At 70.7% G+C, this 297-nt stretch overlaps 1 non-coding gene across 1 annotated transcript; it reads right to left on the reverse strand.

Moving 5' to 3' along the window:
* Positions 1-35: 35 nt before the first annotated feature.
* On the reverse strand, positions 36-117 carry TRNAS-AGA (transfer RNA serine (anticodon AGA)). The gene has a single exon. It is a non-coding gene; the product is annotated as a tRNA-Ser (tRNA).
* Between the last annotated feature and the right edge of the window lie 180 nt (positions 118-297).

Below are 297 nucleotides of genomic sequence, written 5' to 3' on the forward strand. Positions count from 1 at the left end.
GAGAGCGGAGGTGGTGTCCCCAAAGAGGGGAGCCGCGTAGTCGGCAGGATTCGAACCTGCGCGGGGAGACCCCAGTGGAGTTCTAGTCCATCGCCTTCACCACTCGGCCACGACGACGTGCGAGCCGGCGCGCTCGCTGGCCAAGGAGCCTCCGGCGAGGGCCACGGGCTCTCCCACCAGGCGCCCTCGGACCTCACTCAGGCGAAGAGCGCGCTGCTGCGGCAAGCCATCCAAGGTGGCACTGCTGGAGGGGCCGGAGCAGGAGGCCTCCCGGGAGCCCAGCTTCGTGCTGGGCCG

The sequence above is a fragment of the Leptonychotes weddellii genome, unplaced genomic scaffold (assembly GCF_054177405.1).
Source record: "Leptonychotes weddellii isolate Sample4059 unplaced genomic scaffold, ASM5417740v2 HiC_scaffold_179962, whole genome shotgun sequence".
Lineage (NCBI taxonomy): Eukaryota > Metazoa > Chordata > Mammalia > Carnivora > Phocidae > Leptonychotes > Leptonychotes weddellii.